The 25,472-nt window shown below is 37.6% G+C and overlaps 1 protein-coding gene across 1 annotated transcript in view; it reads right to left on the bottom strand.

Moving 5' to 3' along the window:
* PKIA (cAMP-dependent protein kinase inhibitor alpha) overlaps positions 1–25,472 on the bottom strand; it is a 44,924-nt gene that overhangs the window by 19,082 nt on the left and 370 nt on the right. The gene's annotated exons all lie outside the window — the stretch shown is intronic.

Raw genomic sequence — 25,472 nt, forward strand, 5'->3', positions numbered from 1 at the left:
AGAGCAAGGTTTAAATTAAGGTCCCTGCAGAGGCAAGTCCACCTGCAGTCATTTAAAGGTAGAGGGGGAAGAGAGCAGCAATTTCATACTGTTTTCAAAATCCTAAATCTTAAAGATGACTTTTTCTTAAACAGAGTGGACTGTGCTGGGCTTCTCAAAGCCAAATGCAGGAGGTGGCTTAAAGGGGTAATTTTCCATATTCATATGCATAACCACATTCATACATAATAGCCAAGCTATCCAAGAATATGAGTCAGCAAGGTTTAGTGAGTGGGACTCTCCCAGACTTCAAGTTTCTATTCTTTAAAACCATGTAAGTAGTACAGCTCAGACTCAAATCTGTAATGATATTGTTTTAAAAGCAAAGAAATCAAGACCTGCAAAGCAGCAACACTTGGAAGGATCTCCTGGCAAATAACCAGTTTGAAACCTCAAAAATTACTCAGAATCAGGTGGAGGAGAAGAAAGCATTAATAAAGAATTCTTTATAATGGTGAAATCTGTTATGTGCAGTTTGTATTTTATATTTTGCAGTATTTATGGGCATTTCAAAGACAGGCCAAATAATTTCTGATCTAGCCAAAAGAAGTCCCTTATATTTGCCACAATATGCATGAAGATGGAAACCTTAGCAACCTCTTTTGCCTCTCCATGTTTAAAAAAGAATCTAATTAAACAAAGAGGAAAAAGCAAAACAAATTACAACTCTCTTGCTAAACAATCCTTTGTCACCTAGGATCATTTTGTACACTTTGTATTGAAAACTATGCACTACAGAGTACTTTTCTGACAAGGTTCGATGTACTGAAACTAGATAAAACAAAAAAAAATTAATTTGCTTGCATATACTAATATTTAATTAGCAATTGTGCTGCATTACACAATCTGTCCATGATACTCAGATTTAAGATGCATTTCTAGATGCAAACCCAGGTAGTCTGACAAACACAATACCCAACCACAATCAAGGAACATACAAGTTCTGCAAACCACATCCACTTAAAATCACTGTTACAGCTTTGAACTTGATGGTCAAATATTTCTCACTGCCCAAGTTTCAAGCGAAATTAAAGCTCAAATACTTAACTCATATTCCCCTAATGTCCCAATTCTACATCTAGAAATAAAAAATGTTAGTTTGGGCAATTTGCAAGCCAGCGATGGAAGCATATAAGCAAAGGATTTTGTGGATTCTCACACAGCTCATTGATTTCAGCCAACCCTAACAAACTGCTCAATCAATTTAAAAGATGGCCTATTAAAAACCACATACAGTAGACACTTTATATTCATGCCAAGAAAAGTTATCCAACCACATACATATTTCCTGCAGCTCAAGTTCTTAAATCTACCTTGCAACTCTCCCTTTCACAGAAGTTGCTGACCACTAAGAAACATTAGAAAATCCTAAGAAGAATCTGAACATACAGTTCCTGCCATATGCATAAACTCAATAAAATAAAGTGCAGTAAAAAGTAAAGTGTTTTCTGGTTATGAGCAGAAACACACAGGTATAAGCAGAAACAGGAGTACCTACAGAAACCCTTACAAAATTCCTGAGAGGAATTCATGTTGTCAGACTACACAAATCCATCTGTATTTGAATACCTTACTTGAGCTTCAGGGCCATGCAAATTGCAGATTTCCTCCTTTTTACTACCTGCTGGTGGAAAATGAAAGGAAGTACCAGCTGTCTGCTTACAGTAAGAATGCATATGTGGGCAGAATACGTCTTAAGACTTCCAATACTTAAATTCTGGCACAGGGAAAAACCTTTTAAGTGCAAGAATCACCAAAATATGTGAATTCCTGGATACCATATTCCTTGTAAAAGGCAAGCTGCAGGTATAAATTCAGAGGAAGAAGGTAAAATTATAACAAAAGTTGCTCAAAATCTGAGGTGATGAAACCCACATCTCATAGTCACTAAGGAAGTGCCTTGTTTGAGTAAAAGCTACACTTTAGCAATAACGAGAATAAAATAATTAAGTAATTGGGAGCCAATGAAAAGACATAGGGGCAGAGCACAGTAAGAAAGTTCATGAAAACAAACCCAAATGGATTCTCAGACTGAGCAGGAAGAAAATCAACTTGAAGTGTCTCCTGACAGAGATGAGACTTATTTTATTCTTATTTATTTTATAGTTGTCATTCCTCCTGGCAGAAATCTTGGGATGCTGACAACTATCTGTAAGTCTCTATCCCATCCCTAGTACAACTGTCCACTTTGACATCTAGAAAAACATGAAGGACCACAACATCAGAGAAAACTGGTAAAAACCAGTAACGTTACTCTGCAACAGTTTGAGTGTTCAGGGTCAGAGAACTTTGAATATGACTTTATCCACCCTTGTAAAAATGTCTATGTATACCGGCGTGCTGGTTTTCCAGAGAGGGAGGTTGGTCTGAGGGGAAGAGCACAGAGAAGGGCCCGGAAACAGAAGGGCTGTCCCCTCTCTGTGGGCGGTGGGGACCAACCAGAGAGCTAATTTAGTGGTTGACAAACTGAGTAAACAATTAAAAGTCATTTCTAGTTCATGAATTACACTGGTAAAGCTAATCCGTCCTCTTTTCACTTCCGTTGGCGCAGGTAGCAGCCAGCGGTGCCCCGGCCCGGCCCGGCGCCCCCTCCGCTCCCCCTGTTCTCGGCTGGGGAGCCCTGGTGGCCGGGTGAGGAGAGGCTTTTGCTGAGCTCCTGGTTCCCCCACCACGGTGTGGCCACGACTCGGCCGGGCTCCTGCCGCTGTTTTTAGAAGCAGCCAGGAGAGGAAAGGCCCCCAGCTGACGTGCGGCGTGGGGAGGTGCAGCTGAGTTTTGGAGTTTTCGTCCGGCCCTCTCCACATCACCCAGAGTTTTTCCAGCATGGCCTGGCCCAGCTTCTTCATTTTCTGGATGCAATTTTAACTTTTTTAATGCCTGGATAAGACCTAGATCTCCTGAGCTCCTCTGAATGAGAATAAATAAAGCATGGAGTCTACTGAAGTTAGTGAAATGAAGATTAAGTTTCCAGATGGGAAGAGAGTGAAGAGATGCCACTGATAAGTAGCTGAAAACCTTTTTTTCTGTGGGCTATAAGAGGACTGTGACTACACTGAAATTCCTTTAAACTGTGAAATATACTTGGGGAGGGGTTAAAGTGCTTGAGAAGAGAATCTTTTGCCTGAAGGGAATGGGGCTCTCTGTTTTAGGACTGGAAATATGGACAGAGACATTTAATAGAAAAAGAGATGAAAATAATTTTGTCTTTCAGCAGCTTACCTTTAAAAGTAATACCCCAAGTGTGTAACATAACCCATAGCACAGCTCTAAAATGACTGTGAAGATGAGAGGAAGTTCATAGTTTGCAGTTTTTCTCCGGGCAGATGCACATTGTGAAAGACAACCCCTAAGCCTAAACCAAAAAAAGGAACTTTCCTCTCTAGAGTGAACTGAAATGATTATTTAAGTAGATAACTGACTAAAGTGTTCTCTGTATGTTGCTGTTAAGAAATGTGAAAGATGAGGGAAGGGGGAGGAGGGAATAATCTGGAAATCTTATTCTGAATTTCTTTTTTTTTTTGTGTGTGCGTTATTAATAAATTTCTTCTTATACCCTTTTAAGTTTTAGGCCTGCCTTGTTTTTGCTCCTAAATCCTATCTCTAAAATAAATTGAATATATTAAAATTGGCAAACCCAAGTCAAACTGTGACAACTGGCCAAGATGGGTATAATTAAATATTCACTCCATCTGCATAACTACTTTCATCTAGACATATTTAGCAGTATCTTCATAGATTTCCCATAAGTTGTAAGAGAACTGCCTTATATCCCAAACCTTTGCCTATTTATTTGTGAAATAATTAGGTTTAAAGAATCACTTGTGGCTGATATTAGCCCTGCTCTCTCATTCCCCCTCAACAGGGGGACAAGGGAGATGATGGCAAGATTAAAGAATGCAAAGAACCAGTGGGTTGAGATAAAAACAGGGAGATATTGTAGTAATTATCAGCACTAGCAAAACAGACTCGACTTGGGGAAAACTAATTTACGGCCAATTAAAACAAGTTTGGATAGTGAGAAACAGAGACAAGTTAAAACAACACCCTTCCTCTGCATCAGTCCCTTACCCTCCCTCACCCCCCTCTGCCAAGACTCAGCTTTACTTCTGTAGTTTCCACTCTAGCCCTTCCCCATCTCCCAGCAGCAGCCCAAGGGGATGGGAAAGGAATGTGCAGTCACATAACAGCTCCTCTCTGCTGCTCCTTCCTCCTCATGCTCTTACCCTGATCCAGCATGGTCCTTCCCATGGGCTGTTCCCACAGGCTCCAGTGTGGGCTGGAGCTCTTTCAGGAAACACCAGGGAGCTCCAGGGTGGCACACTCTGGCAGGCAAATACCTATTTCTACACCTATTTCACTGTGGTCTCCTCCAGGGGCTGCAGTGGAACCTGTCTCCAGTGCCTGGAGCAACACATCCACTTCTTCCTTTTCCTTCAACCATTATGCATGTATCACTATCTTTGTTTCTCCTCGACCTGTGTGGTTTTGGTTTTTTTATTCTCTTGCTTAAATATGTTTTCCCAGAGATACCACTGTGCAGGCTGAAGGGCTCAGCAGTAAATCCATGGAGCTGACTTGATCCATGCCCAGCATGGACCTGGCCTTTCCTCACAGAGGCTGTCCCTAAAGCCACCTCACCACAACAAAATTCACATCTCTCAGAAGATACTCAGTGGCTATAAATGACCAGAAACACTTATTCTGCTTTCCAGTGTCTTCCTTAAACTCCACTAACTGCTGAGACTGCCCTTCTGTCATTTTCCTTCACTTAAGACTTAGAAATCACAAACATGTGAGGATCTCCTCCCTGGTGTCTCAAGCTGCTAGGAGGCAGCCTCTTTCCAAGCAAAGGCTATGTGGATAAGCACATTAACACCACGAGAGACAGACAGACACTATTCTCTACTCACCAGCTTCCACCATCACAGACCGAGAAAAACTCAGTGCTCATGATCACTGTAGCTGTGACTTTTATGGCACCAGAATCAATGTGTTTTTCCCAAAGACTGGAGCCTTATTTTACATTAGAGAGGACAATGAATTTTTTGTTATTGTAAATAATATTAATACAGGATTATCTTTGACATTTTTAGGTTTCTGTACTGAGAAAGGTAAAAGAGGAGTATATGCCAGCTTTTTTAACTTTATGGCTACTTCCAAGAAAGCATTCACTATAGAAACTAAATTACAAATTATTTTTCAAGATCACACCACATTATTCAATTGAACAAATGCCTCTCAGAAGAGCAAGAAGTGCCAAGAATGCAAACACACTGCAAGAGGTAACATGTTTGTTTTTGAGTCTACTCTAAGCATTGATTAGCTCGTTCATAAGGGAAACATTCCAAAAGAACAACAGGTAAAAAGACAACACTTGCCCATATGCCAAGTTTTGGTGAATAATTAGAATATATAGAGATTCATATTCTCAGTTTCAGGTGACCAACATGAGATACTACAAAGAACCTTATGCTTCAGAAATTAGTATGAACTAACCTTTATCAAAGTGTTTAGGGTTAAGTAGTGAAATAAACTAGCAAATTCAAGCCCTTTTATCACTTCTGAATATTCGACTTACTGCAATGTAGAAATGTAGGACACCACCCATGACATTTGAACATAAAATGCAAATTTCAAGACCGAATATTGATGAAGAAAAACCCCACTTAGATTTCAGCTCAGTCAGAAGTTCATCCAGATTGTAAAAAACACTAAGGGAAAAAAATACAGGGGATGGGAGAGAGAAGGTAAAGACACTTTTTCTTTTCCTAACCAATTAATGCCCACATTTTCTAACCTGCTTATTTACAGCTGGATTAAAAGCTTCACTGAACATGTACTCCAAAGGTAACCTTTAGGTAAATAAATTTTAATGCAATACATTTGAAATTTGTTAACCACCAAGAATTAACTTTTCTACCCCCTGTTTGACAAATTTTTCCTTTCCTACTGCATACCTTATACCTACAGCCTCCTCTGATCCAGCAGAAACACCCCCAGTATTTTTAAACAAATAACACTGATATTTGCACAACAGATAACATTCCATATTTGTTTTCGTCAGACTCCAATGAATTCAGAGCCAAGCTAAAAATGGAAAGGCAATGTATCTTCAGTTCAGAAAATCTTTTCAGCAGTCTGAATGAAATAACATTCTGATAAGACATATCTTAACTATACCATGCTCAGCCTCAAAGTCTGTCTGACATCTTCACAAAATGCTTCTATCCCCCCAACGACTCCTACTTGTTTGTTAACCCTTTGTGGGCAGTGTCTTTACTACTTTCAAAACCAAGAAATATATTCTCCCTTTTGTATTTTGCCACTTTTCTTGCTCAACTCCCTGTGAGGATTATTCAAACTTCAGCACTCAAATAATAAAATTCATTACATTTAAAAACACTTATGTTATGAATTATGAAATATAAAAATTTAAACATGCATAGTACTGAAAGGCCAAAAAAAAAATCAAGAATCTGGAAGGCTAACTGCAACAGAAAACTATTTCCCCAGAGGTGACTTTTAGATGAAGACTCACAAACTCTGGGCACTACATTTCTGAATGAAGCACTGCTAAATCCACATGTTTTGACATGGCCCCTCCTTTCCAGAGCTATTTTTCATTATGTCATTACAAGATTAACACATTTGTAACCAGACAGCAGTTATCTATACGTGATAAGATTTTTTTTTTATACAAATCTTTTAGCCATTGACTCATATGCCAAATAAAGCAAATTTATCTGTAAAGTCAAATTTGGTTATTGCCTGAAATTCCACATCTATCACATTATATATATGCATACATATCATGAATGTGTATATATATATATATATATATATACACACATACACACATATACATAACATGATGATTCTTAGGTTCATTAAAGCTATTTTTCATTAAGTTCTCCTCTTGTTTGGCATACTTCAGGATTCTGTTTAAGGGACTTCAAAAGCTAATGGGTTCAACAGAAACTAATATCAAACTTAATCAAAATTTCCCCTCAAAAAAGAAATACCGAAGGATTTTTTTTTCCTTTTCTTAAAAAAGATACAACTGGACTGCTGAGAACATGTAAACATTCACAGATTCTCCAAGTCTGACAATCAAAAGAGGGTATTATATGAAGACAAGAATAAAATAAGTGCTACACCATCCTCATAATAAAAACGATAGAACAGGAAAAGGCATTCACCATATTCATTCTAGGAATATAAGCAAAAAGAAGGGAGGGGTTTGTTTATTGTTAAAAATCAAACCAACCCTCCATAATTCCATGAAACACAAGCACAACTCTTCCACTCATCACATACAAGACCAAACAAATGCTTCTTACCCAATGACATTTAGTTGGAACAATTTGAGTTAACTTTCTGGTTAAATGACAACTTGAAGAAAAAATAACCCATGTAAGCTAAACAAAACAACCACCACCTGTAATTTGATTAAACACAGGTTATGATTACACTGCCAACAAAGGCAAACTGGTTTAGTCTGATTATTAAGCAGGTAATCAAAGAATCCACTGAGCTCTAATGTTACTGCATGAAGTTTTAATGAAGCAGCACAGCATCATGTGTTTTGGATGTTACAATAGCAACAACCAAGTCTTTTAAAGCAAAACCATACAAGACTAAGGTAATTTTTCCTCTGTTCAGCCTCATATTATGTTATTTTTTTTTGCATTCTTCCCACTAATCTTGGGCACTCTAAAACAACAGTAATAGTGCAGAAGAGGTCCAGAGACAGAACCATGCCTAATACTAGATAAGATGGTTCTTAGAAACAAATTGTGATGAGGTACATCTAGAAGAATAAGTATTTCAAGTCAGCTCACATGCTTCATTAAGAAAATTACTCTCATTATGCCATTATAGGGCTGAATATATTTTTTCTTAAAACACACAGAGCCAGAAATATGCTATGTCACAAGGATATTTCTATTTGCTTTGAAGAAGACTGAAAAATATTGTGCTGATCATGGTTAACACCAAATAAATCTGGACAGAATTGAGAAGACAGTTTTGCTATAAGAAAGCAAGAATTACAAAAAGGGAAAACAAAATATAAACTATAATAGTGCAGCATGCATAAATAAAAAAACCTGCTCTGTACAAAGTGATTACTTCATGTTATGCCACTAGAAATTACTAGTAATTATTATTACCAATTTTTTTTTTTTTTTTTCTGAGAATCAGAAAAGAAGTGTTTTTTCTATCCAGAATGAATATTTTTACTAGCTTTCCTTAACAGGTCTGTAGAGAAAGACTTTGGCAGTTGTTTCAAGTAAATACACTTCGGGAGAAGAAGCTACAGGGTGTCCTAGAATAATGTTGACAATATTCACAATTAAAAATTAAAAACTAACCAAAAACCAAAACACAAAAAAAAAACAAACCCCAGAGTCTTGAAATTCCACACTTTTTAATGGATTTCTGTGGTGTCATTCTCTCCCAGTATAATATGATCTACTGTTATTAATTTAAATTAATTTACTTCCCAGGGTTCTTTTATGTTTCACAGATTTCAGCATGTGATGGAGCTTTTCTTGAATATCTTCTACGTGGGTGGATTTTATAGAAGGATAAATTTAGTTTGCAAGGCCTGTTGTCTCATATCTGTGCTTTTCTGCACCAGAGTAAGATACATTAAACAATGACAAAGTCATTAATACCTAAATATGGATTTGCTTATTTTGTTCACATCTCATTGTCTTAGCAAGAACTTCACACGTGGTAGCATATGGAAAACAGAAGTCATCTCTTCACAAAAAAGACTGTGGTTACATCTTGCAGGTCCAGAAGGAGAGCAGCTTGCCATCACTCTCTTCTACACATAGCAGTTTGAGACTCATTTCATCTCTGCACTTGAGCATTGCGCTGTTGCATTTGGATGTGCTCAGGTGTAACTGAGGCACCGTCTCTTGCATTCTCTTAGATCAGCTTATTCCTGTGAAGTAAGCACTGTGTGATGGAAAAGCTTGTCTTAAGAGTAACAACAAAAGCCAAGAGGACTTCCAGAACTGCTCATGTATTTTACTTCAGAGACCATTAAAACCAACACACTTCATCTCAGGAACATGACCCAGAAGTGGAGGTTTCCTGGTCATCAGCACACAAATCATAAGACTACAGAGTTAGGCATCCTCATCTGCAAAAAGGCACAGGACCAGAAGGAAAACAATTGTGCTTATAACTGATAAACCAGTTTCAACAAACCTTTCATACTGATTCCGTCCATGGGTTCCTTGAGACTGAGGACTGTCTGGATTCCAAGCCTTCCCCTTCCTTAGAGTGAAGCTATTATATGAAAGACAAGCAGTGAGATTCACTTCTTCCCTACCTCCACACAGGTTAAATTGGACCCTCAGTCAGGACTGATAGATCTGTATGGGCACACCTAGTAAACCACCACTCTTTGAATCACAGAAAAACTTTGGAAGGGATATCTGGAGGCCACCAAGTCCAACAACCACTTGAAGTTAGGTAGGCTAACCTCAAACTTCAGTCTGTTTGCTCAGGGACTTCAGAAGAATTTCGAGTATCTCCAAGGCTGGAGATTCCCCAGGAATTTTGCTAAACCATCTTTTAAGTGAAAGATTTTCCTTCCATGTAGCTGAAATTTCTCTTATTGAAACTTCTCCATTGCCACTCATCCTTTTATTGCAGAACTCCAAGAAAAGTCTATAACATCTCCACAATGCCTCCTTGGGTAGTGCTGTCACATCTTGCAGTGTCCTTTTCATGCTGGACAAACCCAGCTCCCACAGTTCCTGCTTGTACATCATGTGCTCCAGCCTCACATTTTTTGTAGCCTTCACTAAAGTTGAGTAGGCATGTCAATATATCCCTGTTGTAGCAGCTGTCCAAGTGACTGTGATGCCACACTGGTGCCTCTTAGTGAGTTCAAGATCAGAGAGACCCAGTTACTAGATCTAAGGTGAGACAAATACAAAGGTTTGCAAATACAAAGAGCCAGGAGCCCTAGATACTTCTTTTAAGTAAAATCTGAAAGATTAGAGTCTTGAATTCAGTTTCCTAAAGACAGTATGTAGTTCCCAGATATTCTCTTGGCTCAAGAGTCCAGTCTTATTAAAAGCACTGGTGAAGTGAAGGGTACAGGAACATTGGTTAATCCATGATTAGCAAATTTTAAGTTATCACCATGCCATAGGTGAAATACAGCCCTCAGCTTAGACACACAACTGTGTCTTAGCAAGATGATTCCCTCACATTAGTACAGCCTGCTCTAGACTTGCTCATTCCTGGCATATAGTACAAGTAACTAAATATTTTCCATTTAATCACACATCTGCACAGTGTTTGTAAAATCAGATATTAGCTTTCTGCTTACTGGAGCCCAGGGTTACACTGAGGTTGATACTCCTTTGTATCCTGGTACAATGCAAATGGTAACATTACAGGCCATTGATCTACAAAGGATTAAACTACAACATTAACCCTCAAAGGATGAGAGTTCTAACTCTTCACAAGAAACCTGTCCTCTCAGCTTGTGGTCTCATGCAAAGACTACCTGGGTTTCTGCTTACAGACCTGAGACTCCAGGAGGCTGCCTGCATGAACCAGCTCTGAAAGATCCAACTGTGAGACAAGACTGCATGTTTTAAATTACTGTCTGTGTAATTAGGCACAGTAAAAGCCACTTTCTCATGTGGAGAAAGACCTGTTAATTACTTTGCTGCTTCCCTTCTGCTGCCATTTCTTGTCCTGAAGGACCAGCTGCCCTTTTTGTCTCTCTGTGCCTTCTGCTCAGAATCTATTTCCCCTTTAGAAAAGGGGACCAATATCTACCTATCCCTCCCCTCCCACGTAACAGTATTCAATTAGGAACATACCCCTTGATATTATTAAGCCCCAAACTGTGCTACAGATTGACTAACCATTAAGATTTGATTAATTAAGGTTGCAGAAGTAGAAGTATAATCTGACACAAAATTAATGCAGAGTCTTCTCAGGCTACCAGCCTTAATTAACTTTACTGGAGAATTTTCAATGGCTTAATTCTCATCAGATTCTACCAATACAGTCAAAAATATGTAATTTCTCAAGAGAAAATGAGGATTTGCATACTTAACTCCTTAACTTGCTAGAACACACTTTCTCCAGCCTTTAGCTTGATGATAGCTTAAAGGCTGTGATACATTTTGCTTTTAATAAATATACATACTCTATCTAACAAAGTCTTACATATGTATTATACCTACAAGCTCAGTACAAGAAGCAAAATGATGGTCTTTATAAAATGGCCCACAAGTGAGCCTTTGGAACACAATGGGCAAGCAGGCATTGAAATAAGGCTTTCTTTTTAAAATAAGTTTTGAAGTAGAAAATTAAAAAAAAAATAGTAAGAAATTGTATCTATTAACAGCATCTGGAAAAAAAAGACAATTATGCAGTTTTGCAGGGATGTCTTCTCATTAGTATATTGCAATTATGAACTTTCAAAGCCTTTGTTTTCAAACTACGAATTTGTGAAGGAAGCTAGGAAAAAAAGCAGTAGATATATATATATAGTAAGAAACAGTCACTCAGACATATGGACTGAGCCCAGAGATGACCTTCATATTTGCTCTTAGAGAAAAAAAAAAACAAGAAGAAAGGGGAAGGATACAGACACAGAGTGATCTAGAACTGCTAGAGGCTGAAATCAAAGGATTCTGCAAAAGCAACTCTCATATGGTGCTCTGGCCACAGCACTGCAAAATATGTATTTTCTAAATTGGGAGGGCTTGGTGACTTTTTATTTGGGGTTTGAGTATTTTTTTTAGTAGTTTTTTTTTCTGGTGCTTTTTTTTAAGCTGCTTCTCAGAGACTCCTTGAAAGATCTTGTTCATTATAATCGGTGAGTTTTTTTCTTTGCATTCCTTCATCTTGTATTTCATATGCCAATTTCAATAACTTATGTGAAAGACCCAATCAACAAGCTCTGACTGCAACAGATACAAGAGGTTCTCTTCATGCCACTAGACAACATGCATAAGGCAGAGCTGGCAGTCTTCTGTTTTCACAGCAGTCAAGATTTTGTTGTATCTCCTACAAGAGTAACGAAGATAGTGGGACATTAAACCACCTCCTTGATTTTTTAGGCAACATGCTGATGTCTGGAAGAATCTTATCCTGTCGTAGATGAAAGAAGGAGCTGTAATGGAGAACAGCCTGTACCAAAGTTTAAAATGCAAAAAGACAAATAAAACAAAGTTCTTATTGTCCAGTACAAACAAAGTAGAAAGAACCAAGACACACAAAATGACAAGAACTTAATGAGGTGCAAAACATTTAAATGAGGCAAACAAAGTGATGAGTCATATTGAAAGAAACAGAGATGTCCAGTTCCAGTGTTTCAACAGTTTGACAGTTTTACAGCAAGAATGGGACCATTTTAGAGGACTTAATAAGTAAGTTTGCTATGAACAGGATCACATATGCATTACATGTAAACAGACAAAACTGCACTAGCTGTGCAGGTCTTTTAGATGGTCTGGAAGAACTCTTAATCTGCTTTGTGCTACCTTTGAATTCATCTAACAAACATTCTTAGTGAGCCTTATGAAGAGGTATTTTTAAGATACTGTTGAGAAATTTGCTATGTTTATATATTCTGAGTACCAACACTTTTGAACAAGTAAACTTAGCACGCATTTCTTTGGTTTCAAAGTTTTATTTCAAAAGAAATATTTGTGTCAAGGTAAGTTATCAGTAGGAAAACAATTCTTTCCAGCTGGTACAAAACAGAAGCTGTATGGCATCATGTTGCTCTCCAGATATTCACAGCTCTTTTCAGCGCTTCTAAATTCTGTTTCTACTTTCTGCTATAGGAAAAACTTCCCTCTTGCTTTTATTTCTTGGCGGGGCAGGTGAGGGAGGCGGTGGTAGTCAGGGAAGAGACAGAAAGGTAAGGGAACACTCACAAATATTGCAAACTATTGCAGAGACAGAGCAAAAAGGGGAAAAAAAGGGCATTTGTCTTCAAATAGATAGTCACTGGTATTTTCTGAGAAGGCAAGAAGACTCTCAACTCCATTTTTTAGGAATCTTTTCACAGTGGATACAGAAGGAGCTGCTTACAGTCTGGGCCAGTACTGATCTAAACAGCAATATGAAGTACTTTTTGGGAAGTTATCACACATATATGATAGGTACAAAAAGCTACAGTGGATAAGTTATAGGTATGAACAGAACACATCTGAATGCTGAACAGTGCAGAAATGACCACTGTGTTTGCCTGGCATAGGGGAAATTACATCAGCTTCTATTTTCATGGAATAAGATAGGCTTAATAGTGTATTTTTTGTAACCTCAAAAATATGTAAAGCCAGCATGTCAGGGTCTCTTTGACAAGATCTTTTTTTCATTAACTGTCAGTGATTTGCATTAATTATAATCCTGTCCTTCAATATACTTCACACTTAAGCTTTGCTTTTTCTACTGTTTTGCCCGTGATTTATCAGATCAACAGACCTTGGTAACTAAGTCATTATATGCAACTTCCTTGTAGAAGATGTTAGATTAGCTTGCTTTTGACTTCTGTAATTTCCTTGCTATTTTGAAAAAATTTAAGTGATGAGTACATAAGCATGGAAGAATAAATGATGAACATTTTAATTTAAATTTGAGTGACACTGTTGGGTTTTTTAAGTATGTTTATCCAACAATGTGGGACAAATAAATTCCACTCTTTTTGGTAGCTTATATACACTTAGTAGGAGAAAAAGACTAGAAAATTAGTGACAGATGCTACCTGAAGATGAGAAGAATACCATGAAAGTTCCATAGAAATAAATGGATGTCATAAAAGGCTTGTAGAAAAATCTCCCTTGAATATAAAACCTCTCTTTCCTATGTCTTCTCCCAGGAAGCTTGAGGAAGGAGTCAAAATTATTTCAGTTATTAGGTGAAGTACCTTTTCAAAAAGACACTGAGTAGTGAAAACTACAAATAACAATTGGTTAACTACTTTTTCTTTGAAATGGGTTACTTAAAGGAACATAATTTTAGCTTCCTCAAGGCACCTGGCACAAAGTTTGCATGTTGAGATAAGTCTTGTAACTGTAAGTATGTACTTTTTATTCAGCTTCAGATAGATGGGAAAGCATCAAGTACATCCTCTTCCAAGCAATTGTGGAAATGGAAACTACTTGCCCAAACAGGTATTTTCATCAGAAAATGACTGCTAAACCATACTTTCTGATAGATCCTATTGCATCTGCTCCAGCAAATGAAAGGTTTGAGGTATTACTCAGTGCAAGCAGAAGACTAGCTTTTGTGATTTTTAAGATAACAAGAAATTTAAAAATACCACAACTATACCTGCAGAAAAAGCAGAAAAATGTAATAGTCAGAGAGACCACACAATAAAGTTGCACATTTCATGATTACTTTGCAGATTTGTCATGATTAAATGTCAGGATGAGACCTAGGCATTCCCATTCTCTGCAGCCTCATTCCAGTTTCCATGGACAGGACATGCACGTGTGCACAGTCCAAGTAACTGTGCTGTGGATTACCCAGGTGTACATGGTGAGGCACTCAGTTGGCACTTTAGAGCTTATTCCAGTCTTTGTTTATTCCTCTGGTCTTCAGAGACAAAAGGATTTTCAGAGGATGACAAAGGATCCTTCAGGAGTAACTGGCTTTTGTCAGATATAGTTGTGTGCAGATTTCCCAAGTGAAATCAATCAAATGACTACAAAAGCAAGAATTATGTTTTCATCAAGTTTCATGTGAAGCTCTGGAAGCAATCAGTAAATAGGGAAGGAGAAATACAAAAGAAAGCAGCAAGTGTTCTTGCTTTGGTTAGGTTTTGAACAATCAAGCACTTGAAGGAATAAAACTTGAATTTAACTGGTGAGAGTTAGCCCTTTCAGCTAACAGACAACCCATCATTCAGTAAGGCCTTGCATGCAACCTTCTTTATTTATAGAACCACATGGATACTAACTTCAACTCTGGCTCATTCTCAGATGTCGTTCATGCCACTTTAAATAACCAGCAATTCTGACCAAATGTGTCTAAAACCATCCTCAAGGGTAAGAGAGAAGAGCTTTATACTCTTTACACTCAGCTGATTATGAGCAGGTACATTACAGCCACTTCAACTATTTTACTTTATCTCTAATAGGCTTCTTTTCTATCTCTCTTTATACTTGATCACTCGTAAACCTAAGACCCTGATTCAATGCTTTCAGTAGCTGAAAGGGTTTGAAAAATCATCTTTTCTGATTCCTATTTTACATTAACTTCCCACAATTAATGCCTCTTTCTTTAGCTTGCTTTTAGCTTTCAAAGGCTGCTCCTGCATGGAATAAACCCTTATGCTTTGCTATTTAATCCTACTGAATCTTTTCATGCTTCTCTGAATACTTTTTCCTTTAGTGATACATCAGCTGGGTTAGCTAAAAACAACCTTCAAGCCAAATATAAGATTTTGGCATCCAGTGAGCTGGCTAGTTGTGGAGAATAGTAGAAACCTGTAAGAAAACCCATTACAGAAGCCTTTAATCCTTAGCCTGTAAGAGGTCTTTATACCCAAACTGTAAAATAGAAGCATCGAACTAATACCAAAATACATATACATGCAGAAAAGATAAAGGAGGGGAAAAGTTCAGAGTGGAGACCACATCTACTTTTACTTTGTGTTACTCAAATTTTGCTATTACTAATCCTCATAAAAGGAACTACTCCTTCACTCATATTGGGTTCATGGTTGTTACTTCCACAGAGATGGCAGTTCATATGGAACAAGAGAGAAAAAAAAGTCAGCCACTGGACAAACAACTGACACATCAACATTACTATGCGTATACAATCAAGTTTTTAGATCTTATGTTTTTGATTTATCCAGAAGGACAGGCACTTGAGCCACCCTCCCATTCTTCTGGTGACATTTAACTCCTATTAACAAATTTCCAAACTGTCCACATCTATGTCCTTACTTACAAAAGGATCTCTTACCCCAGAGGAGTCTTGGTGACAAGTCTAGTATTTTGGCCATGGTTATCAGAACGTTAATTACATTATAAATTAGCACTATATAGGGATAATCCAGAAATTTAAGGTGTTAAATTATGACTTATCTCGGATTTTCACATCCCTCACAAAACCCCACATGTACAAAGTAAAACTACTGAAAGTATCTATACCTGTTACTATGAAAACCATGATATTCCAAAATATTTCTGCTTTCCTTAACAAAGTTTTCAAATATGCTCAAAAATAGAGATAAAGTAGAACACTTGACTGCAATTACTGTTCTATGAGCAGAGCAGGAATACTTCAGAAAGGGGGATGGGAAGGTGAAATTTCTTCAACAGAACAAATGGCAGATATGATTAAGTGTTCAAGAAGAATGTCACCAAAACAACATTAGCTGAAAGACAGGAATCACAGGATGCAGGACACATTGAAAGCTTCCACTGTTTTTGGCAGTTGGAACAGAGAAAGCCAGACAAATTAGCTAAAAATCTGGCCTGCTTCAACAGTAACCACATCAAAGGAGAGTCAGGTAAGCTAAGAGGCTTCTGAAAGAAGAATTTGTTTTCTAAACAACATTCAAATCACTGACTGGGAAATGGCATCTAACCCACAACAATTCCAAGAACAAGTTTTGCCTTGTTTGGAAGAGTAAGTAGACATAAGTCAGAAACGCACAAAAATCCTCGGCAACAGTTTAACAGTCATATATTAAACTGTCCTAAGCCCCTATCATAATTCAGAGACATTGTTTAACTTATAGCAAAGATTGCCACTCTGACAACCATTCCATACAAAAAAACCAGCCCAACCCCAACTCAGAAACTCCATACTTACCACCAAAATTCATACAAGAATAGAATTATGAAAGATGACACTGAAGAGCAGCCCTGAGAGTGTAATAAATCACAACTAAGCACAGAGACACAGGCAACTGCTCCTCTCAAGAAGAGCTTGATAGAAGAGCTCACTTGCCAGAAACATGCTTGGACACCAAAATGAAGTGCTCAGGTGCTGCCTTAAGCTCAAAAATATGCAATGTTCAGATTGCACAGTCTGGAAAGCAGAGGAAGCTTGGGATGTTTTTGGCACATCTTTTTTCTCCCACTGCAGTAGGAAAAGCAACATAGCACCACAGGAAGATAGGCATTCATTTGGACATTGACCTCAGAACACTGCTGAAGTTTTCTTTCTCCTCTGCCTTGTAGCTGGCTTAAGAAATCACATGCAATTGTTTAAGGTACACAAACTATTAGTCTCCAAATAAATGTTTAAGACAGTGGTTAAGAAATACGGTGCTACCAAGAGGGACACTACTTTAAGCTCAAAAATTTTACACTAAAATCAGTAGAAAAATATACTCTCAAAAAGAGTAACAGTCTCTGTCTCAGCCAGACCAAGAATGCTAGAGGGGGATGGAGGAACAGAAATGCAAACAAAGAGTGGAATTGGAAGACCTAGAAAACTTACACAAAATATATTTGCATAGTGTGTTATCCCACTAGAAACACTGCTTTACAAGCAGAGCAGCAGCCTGTAACAGATGAATGGTCTTCAAAAATTGCTTCCATGAGGCACAAAAGTGAAAGGAAAGAGAATTTTCTGCCTGGAAGGAAACAGCACAGTTCAGCGTGCTGCAGCAGTCATCAGAAATCAGTACCTTTATCTGGAGACTTGCATAAGTAACTCCCTGATCTCCTGCCTTATTGGCTATACAATTGTAGGAAAACAACGCTTAAATAACAGCTTTCAACCCTTATTTCCAAATATTGTCAGTGAAAATGGAAGTGCTGAAAAGCATTTTGAGATATTCTATGATGAAAGGGGCCACATAAATAATACATTTCTCCAGTATGTGAGAAAAAGAGGATAGCAAAAATGTTTCTTCTGGCTCTTTGGTCTGTATAGCAATTTCCTAAGCGTGCAGAGTGTACAATTGAAAAGCATCCTCAAAAGTGACAATTAGCTAATGAATTATACCATGTAAAACACTTTCAATTCCTTCCTTAAATGCTAATGAAGTCATCCTCCATTTTTAGCTAATATTAAAAGCCTACTGTTACATGAACATGTAATGAATACTAAAGTATCAGTGAGGAAGTGATATTACATGCTTAAATTTCTTATACAGTATCTGTGTTCCTCCGGGTGCAGGCTATCATGTTCATCTTCTATAAATACCCATTCAAACTTTATCTGTTCTGGAGATGCTTTGTGCACAAGTTGGGGATGACTGAAGGCTTTGCACCTGTTTTTCACCATGTAGCAGAGATTTTGCTTTTGTAAAACTGGAGAGAATGTTGCTATTGCCCCTGTCAGACTCAAGTAATACCACATCAGATACAGAGAGAAAAATTAGACTTTAAAAGGACACATAGAAGCGGTGGCATTGTTTTTTGCATATTGTCACTTAAAGTGAATGACACTAACATCAATACAATTCTTACTATCATATAATATTATAGTTGCCATTTAATAAATCCACACCTGTAGCCCCTGCAAGCAAATGAACACATAGGAAAAGGGGGGGAGAGAAGGGGAGGAAAAATGTTCCATAAAGCCTAAAGCTATTCAGAATAACTTAAGAGAACTCCTTATTCAGGCAAATATTTTTCTTGGAAAAGGTTTTGGTGTTTGTAAACATTATTAGCTAGTATATAAACAAATACATGATAAAATGGGCTTATTTCCCTGACAAAAGGCTGTAGCTCCCTTAGGCTGTAAAGGCATGCTGTAATAATTTTGATAAGTTATGTCTCTTTCTCAAGTCATACAGCTTCTATATTTATGCAGACTCCATTCACATCTCTTATCACGCTTCAACTCCATGAGACCTTACAAATAACAGTTACTTAAAATGCAGCAGTCTATTTTTGGCTTTGTGTGGTTTGTTTTTGGAGTTTTTTTATATAAAGTGTTTCACATTATGTCTGCCTTTTAGAGTCTGATTTATTTTCACATGCTCCAATCCTTATATGTATTAACAAAACCTATTCACTTATTTTCTGTTTCCCATGCCTGAGCTCAAGAACACCAACCCAACTCAGTAAAGCTGCCATAGTCCAACTGTTTTAAAACAAGAGAAACACAAAACAAAGGGTTCATGACTGAATTTCTCTGTAAGGCTACACACTACAGTTAGTTCTTTCCTACATTTAAAATGCATTTTTGATATCCAACTATCAACTTTTATGTCTCTTGCTAATGGCACTAGTACCTTAATAGCATGCAAACATATAATTGTATTGATCCTACAATAAAAAGGAACCTCATAGGGACACGAGATTAGCCCAATTGAAATGTAATTAGTAACTGGAAAAAATATGCATAGTGAAATAACAGGAAAGAAATGAGACATTAATATGAAATTACTAAATAGTTTCTAAATCCTGCACATCAGAAAAAAAATCAGGAAGTATAAAAATAGTCTCAAAGAATAAATAGAATATTAAATAGAATCCATATGTACAGAAAGAGTACATACATGAAGATGACTCTGTTCTTGAGGAAAAAGAATGTGACAGAAAATCTTGACTAGTGAGAAACTGAAAAGGAAACAATTGTTTAACATTATTCACATCGTGTCAATTAAAAAGGCGCCCAATTAAACCATTAGGCAACAAATTTTAAGGGAAAACAAAGAGACTTTCTTCCTTACACTCCACATGCTCTGAATCATGCCAAAGGATACTGTGAACAGAAAACAGATCAACCAAACACATGCAGCGAGGACACGATGTCTCCTGCAATTAAACGTAATAGTGCAAACATTGCTTTATGCCCACGGAACTCCTAATCAATGCTGAGCACCACACTGGGAGAGAGTATCAAAAGATGATTACTCCACCTAATTTAGTCATTACTTCTCTAAGCATCCCTTACTGGAATTTTGCCAGCCCATCTTATTTTAATAGCAGATTTATGTTCTTACATGTTACACTGTAATACACCACAGAGTTTGTTTACTGAACAAGAAGTGGTTTTTGCCCATCCTATAGAATTGGAACTAGCATCTGACAGTCACTGTTCTAGCATGAACAACTATTTCTTTAATTTATTAGCAATACTAAACCAAATCAATGCCATCTGTCATATACCACAACAAAAAAGTTTTCATATATATTTCATTATTTAAAAAATCATAAAAAAATCCAGAGCTACTCATACTAGTAGTTATGAGGAGTTTTGTCTAAACTTGAATGAAACATCTTTTGTTCCTTTTTTTTTGTTATATATCTTTTTCTGTGTATAATTGTGTTGTCTTGGAATTCACTAGCATCATACAGATATCAAGAACTTTCTGGGCCTCAAGTGAGCACCTTGGGAGGGTTGAAGACAGCTGAGTCTGTTTAGCCAGATTGTACTTTCAAATTTATATCTCAGCAAAGTGACTCTTAACAATCATGAAGTTTTCTTGATCTACATGCAGATATATTATTTCAAATGAGAAATACATTTTTAACTTCCACTTTAACTGGGTTAGACAAAAAAAAAACCAAGACAAATGTAGCAAGCTGCAGATCAGAAATATTAGGCAGAACTCTAGAAATTCTTTGAAAGTAAAACTGAAATCCAAGTGACTCATGAGATTGAACTCTCATGAACTCATGAGACTGAGCTCATGAGAACTCATGAGAGAAAACAGGAATTGATGGAACATTTATGTATCTAAATTTAATTCAGCAAGTTTAGAAATGTTTTTTTTTTATGACAAAAAGATACATATATTAGGCAATAGTCTTGGTCAAGGTTAAAGTTCTGCAGTTATTTATTTCCCTTGTTTTGAAGTGTGAAAGTGCTGTTGAGCTTGGCCTGAAGGAATTCACTTCAGCTGAGTGCAAGATTTACAAGTGTAGATAATCTGTGTGCTCATGATTTTTGCAGCTCTTGGGGTTAACTAGTTATCCAAAAGGCAGCAGGTATTTCCACAGAAGACCTTGTGAAGGATTCAATGACTGCTCACTTGATGAGCATCACAGCTTTGACTCTTCTGTGGAGTTTACCTCTCTCCTACCTACTAAGACTGACAATTTAAGTCAAGATGCTGAACAGGAATCAATTTAAGGCTGCTGCTGAAGTAATAATATCCTTTACCAACATGATCCACAGTATTTTAAGTGAGGCTTCACATGTACTATAAACAGTATCATGGAAGGACCATTAATAAGCATCTGCACTATTTTAAAACAACAGGTGGTGAGATCGTTTCACCAAAGTTATGTGCTCACCATATGTGTGAGTGGAAATACTGTAGGAGGTAGAAGGCAAATGAGTGAATAGTTAGCAAATATATATATTATATAATATATATAATTATATGGATATATTAAGATCTATATGATCTCATTAAAGCTGCAGCACATTTCATGGCCAAGCTAATAGCTGCCAAGATAATTTCAATATACCTTTGAATCCTTTGGAATAGTCACTAAAACAAAAATGTGACAAAAAGAAGCAGTCAGAATGAGAGAAACTAAGAATGTATGTATGCATTAGACCTATTTGCCTATCACATCTGATGAATCATTGGGACATGAGTGCAGAAAAGATACAGAACTGTGCAAAGACCAGGCAGTTGCCATAAAGGCAGGTTAAATTCCCCATGAGTCCTGTAAAGGCAAAGAACAGGAATGCATTCAATTTTTAAATTCATTTTAATAAAGGTTAGAAAACAAACCAAATTCTGCAAGAGAGAACAACACCCCAGCCTGACATGGGAATTCTTTTACTGGAGCTCTTCCTTATAGTTCATGTTTTATACTAGGTTCAACCAGGGAAGAAGAGCAGAGATACCCTAGAATCACTTTATAATCACAGAAATATGACCAGCTAGGAAATGCAGCGTGTCTTCAGTATTTTAGGGAAGACAAAAACCACTATCATATCTTACTGGTTCTACCATAAGAATTAAAGGAAAAAGAAAAGAAATTTTTTGAACTGGCATTTGGCTGAACATTTGTACCAACTGTCCTGTAAGAGTCCATTTTGTGTTACTTTCTCCTCTGATATGATTATATTTTAAGATTGGGATATATATGGGAAACATACAGTTCTTGTACAATCAGATCCTTTCTTTTATAATGTTTATAATGTCTTAATAAAGTAATTTTCTAAGAGTAGACAATATAGAGACTTTGTCAAAGCTGGTCTCTGGATGCATCATGAAAGCAATGCATATAAATAGATCCAGCTTGTGCTGCTGTTTACACGCAGTCCCCTTCAAGGGAAAGACTTCAAGCAGCTTTCTTTTGCAAGAAGCATGCATAAACTTTGCATTTCTATTTCCATATTTCATATTAAACTCAGGGGCTCCTCATCTGGGTTGTGAAGTGCTGACTTACTTGACTGTGTCAAATTCAAAATAAGATTATCAATACCTATCTTGTTGCCACACTAATATATTATAAATGGATAAAACTCTTAGTTCTCCCTAATGATTGCTACCTTGGCAGTTGACTGGGCACTCACATAAAGATCCTCTATTGACAGTCCAACATGAAATCCAATTGCATAGTAGGAGACAAAGTTTCAGTTTGTGCCTGGCATTTATTTCTCAGAAATAATTTTTTTTCTGTCCCTGAAACAGGAGCTACTGCATGTAAAGGACACACATTTGGAAAGTGTGAATGCATTTCTTCTTCAAAATAAAAATAGTATTACTACTGTTGAAATATTCTTGATTGTTTTCACATGCTAAAGTAAATAGTTTTAAGTTCATTGTGTAATATTTGTCCCCTTTTACCCTGCTCAAGCCTTTTTAAATAGAATTCTTAAATTGGAAAAAAATAATCCAACTGAAAGCCTAGTAACAACATAAATGAAAAATGACTGGCTCCCTCTGAGATATGGTTATTTCAGTTAGTTCAAACAGCACTTCGTAATGATTTTTTAAATTCTCATAAAAATAGAATATATATTTAACTGAAGTATTTAATCTCAGCCCTTGGAAAGGACTACAAGTGAAATAAAACCTCTGCAACTTCAAGTGCATTCAAGGTCACTGGGTTTTCCAGTTTGTTCTACTGAGGAAACAAGCCTTTCACAAACATACCCATCTGGCCCCCACTAATAAAATTGGGTAAATGAACCTGCTGGTTCAAAGGCTGACAGCAGCCTAGAAACCTCAAAGATAATTAAGCTCTTACAAATCTGAAGGACAAACCCAGATGAAGTATTCCAAAATAGAAGAACCTCTGAGGAAAAGACAACTAAATCTCAGCTGCTACCCAGTCTGTCTGGCACCAACCAGCTGGCCAACTAGGCTGTTCTTCCAAGTCAGTGGTGATGTTGTCCCAGATCAACCACAATAAAGATGCTTTCCTTAGGTTGGCAGAAGTATGGAAGTTACAATAACAGAAGGAGCAAGAAGAGTTCTGGGAAAGAAATGTGTAGGAAGTGGATTTACATCAGTTACACCATAACTAAGCTCACATTGATAATTAGGTATACTTTTTCTCCCGTGGACACGCGCATTACACCATTTGCCATTAGAGTACACAAGAAAAAAACAAAAACAATTCCAGTTTGCAGTGGGGTTCTTGGTCAACCACTACTTCATCTCTTTTAACATGTTGTTTTCAAAAAATATTAATTAAGAGTCTTGAAATATTAGGTTTGCCCAGAAGCACGAAGAGCTAAATTGGCTGTGGTAACAGGTGTCAGCATTAGTGAGTACTCATACTACCCTGTGCTTGCAATGACAGATGGGGAGGCCATTGATTTCTTCACTTTGGTGAAGAAATTGACTTTATATAGAATGGGTGGGCTAATATGTGAAGCATCTGAACTCAGCTACATGGTTTCTTTTTCCAACCAAACGCAACTAGAGAAGAAATCAGCAAACATTGTAAACATTGCAACTCTGAAACTGTCAGCCATGCTTAATTATAGAAAGGAAAAACCAATAGAAATGTCGTAACCAATTCTTTGAAGTTTTTACAGGAACTAAATAAATGCATGGTAGATGAAAGATACAGGTTTGACAAAATGTTGGGGTTTTTTTCCTAATTTGAAATACATACATTGCATGTGCCATGACATGCTTAAAGCAACAAGCCTATACAGGATCATGGTTAAAGACTGCTTCAGAGAAAGGACTTGTCTGTTGGACTGATTTCTGACTCTGCACTTCATCACTCGCTCTTTGTTTCAACCTCATGAAGCCTCAATTGTTTTTTTTATACACATTTTCTATCTCTGTAGCTGTCATTTGCCTTCTGCATACCCAGCAACAGTACTGACAGTATTTAATTATCTTCCCAGAAATAACGACAAGAAATAAAGCAACTCCCTGTTATCTCCCTAAGTATTGCTTGTGCCAGTCTAGCACCATGACCAGAGGCTCCAGCCACAACCAAGAATCCCACAAATGTCTGAGCTTCTCTGTGAACACTTGGGTAACAGGATCCTTGAAGATAAACATACAGGTAAGTAGACACTGAATAAAAGAACCTTCAGCTTCCAGCATCCTGCTTTCTTTTTCATTAAGGGATTAATTCCTAATTCTTTACTTCCCAGAGACATAGTCCTTGCTTCCATTTCCAAACCACACAGAGCCATTAACCACTACATACACAGACCGTGCTTATTCTAACAAGCTGCCTCTGCACGCCAACCTCCTCTACTGCTTTAGGGCAAGTTTTCTTTTTTAAAGCAGAACAAAGTTTAAAAATAAAAACAAACCAACCAACAGCACAAAAAAAAAAAAAAAAAAAAAAAACAACCAAAAAACAACAACAACAAAAAAACCAACTCAACAAAAACCACCAATGTATCAGGCAGTGTATCAGAAATAGGTCAGGCAGATTTCTTCCCTCCTTCTCAATTCCAAAACACCATTCATTTGATGTTAAGACCTATGTACACACCACAATGTGCAGTGTTAACAGCCAACCTACAATATGCATACATTCTTGCTTTTTCCACTTCTACAGGTGATATGATGGAACAGCAACTCACTAATTCTTCCATTAACAATCAAATATATTCGAATTTTGCTGCTATTTTGTTTGCAGCAAACCTTAGGCTAGATGATAAAAACTAACAAAGGGGGAAAAAACACGCACATCTCCGAAAACACCGACAAAATCCATTTTGATGTAAGGCCCAGTTCCCCAACTTCTACACTCTTTAATCTCCTGCGAAGCGACTTCCAAATCCAGGAACGTGTATGAGGTGACATCTTTTTTCTGGCTCCGTTGCCCTGCAGCCCTTGTGCCCTAAGATGTCTTCCCCGCCGCCCGAGCGGAGCCGGGAGCGCGGGGCGCAGTCCCGCACCTGCCGCAGCCCCGCCGCCCGCGCCCCGTCCCGCTGACACGGGCACCGACAGCGGCCGAGCGGCAGCTGGCACCGGGCCACGGCACATCCTGGCCACGGGAGACAAAACGCACCGCTGTGGCGCTTCAGAGCGGGCATCCCCGCCGCTTCTGGAGGGAACCAGG

The sequence above is a fragment of the Oenanthe melanoleuca genome, chromosome 2, assembly GCF_029582105.1.
Source record: "Oenanthe melanoleuca isolate GR-GAL-2019-014 chromosome 2, OMel1.0, whole genome shotgun sequence".
Taxonomy (NCBI): Eukaryota; Metazoa; Chordata; class Aves; order Passeriformes; family Muscicapidae; genus Oenanthe; species Oenanthe melanoleuca.